The following is a 1,212-nucleotide window of genomic DNA, read 5'->3' on the forward strand; positions in this document are numbered from 1 at the left end:
CCATCTAATACTTTCGCCTGCAATAACAACCGTGGTTCAAATTCATTGTAACACGTTGGTTTGATGCGTAGCTAGGTATGTGAATGGTGATGGAATCTTGATCAATGCTTATTATATTTTTCTTTCTTAGATATTGAATCTGTTTATTCAAGTACTTGTTTCTCCATTTTATTTTTCACAAGTTGATTTTACTATATATGCATTACTATTTTGATTCATTACTAGTCCTAAACTACTAATAGAATAAACCATCAATTTAATATGTAAACTATATATATATATATATATATATATATATATATATATATATATATATATATATATATATATATATATATATATATATATATATATATATATATATATATATATATATATATTATGTATGTTTGTCCTCATAAAGCAAAGCTTTTCCATACACGAGGAATTTTGGAGGCGAGATATAGAAATCTAATTGACCGAATTCCCTTATGGAAATCTATTTGTAAAAACATGAAACAAATAACTTCATGAACAAACTTTAAGTTCACGGTATTAAGGATTCATCTTGAAGCATGGAATGGCTTGTAAAGTAAAAAATAAAAAATAAAAAATAAACAAGAGCAAGGGAATCAATTGCTACAACTAAAGAAATCATTAGACAGTACTAAGCATGTGGAGAAAAAAAACATTTTGATATTCTCTTTTAAATAATGAATATTTCCATAGGAAAATATATTATTAGAGGTCAACATCCAATGGTGTCAGTTAATTCAAAAATATTGTTGAAGAATGGGATAAGCATTGATATTAGAGTTCTTGTGATCTCAAAATAAGATCTCCAAACTAATTTAAAGTAGTTGATTTTTAGTGGAGAGAGCATGCCCAATGATTGAAAGTTTAATGTCTTTGTTTATAAAATCATTATTCGGGATAACTATTTTATAAACAAAGACATTAATATTTCAATCTCGGACATTCTCTTTCCACTAAAAATAAATCTTTTTATATTATTTTGACGATTTTATCTTGGGATATATAATATTACCATTTTTCAATGACATTAATGGATTAATTGGGGCTATTGAATTTTTGCATCTAAATGTGTACTTTAGCAAATGCAAAAATAGAGTTGTCTCGACATGCTTAGTGATATTTGTCTAGCGATTTTTTTTAGCTATTGCCGCTATTTCCCTTGGTCCTGTTATTTTTTAATTTGGACTTTACAAGCTA

The sequence above is a fragment of the Vicia villosa genome, linkage group LG3 (assembly GCF_029867415.1).
Source record: "Vicia villosa cultivar HV-30 ecotype Madison, WI linkage group LG3, Vvil1.0, whole genome shotgun sequence".
Classification (NCBI taxonomy): Eukaryota; Viridiplantae; Streptophyta; class Magnoliopsida; order Fabales; family Fabaceae; genus Vicia; species Vicia villosa.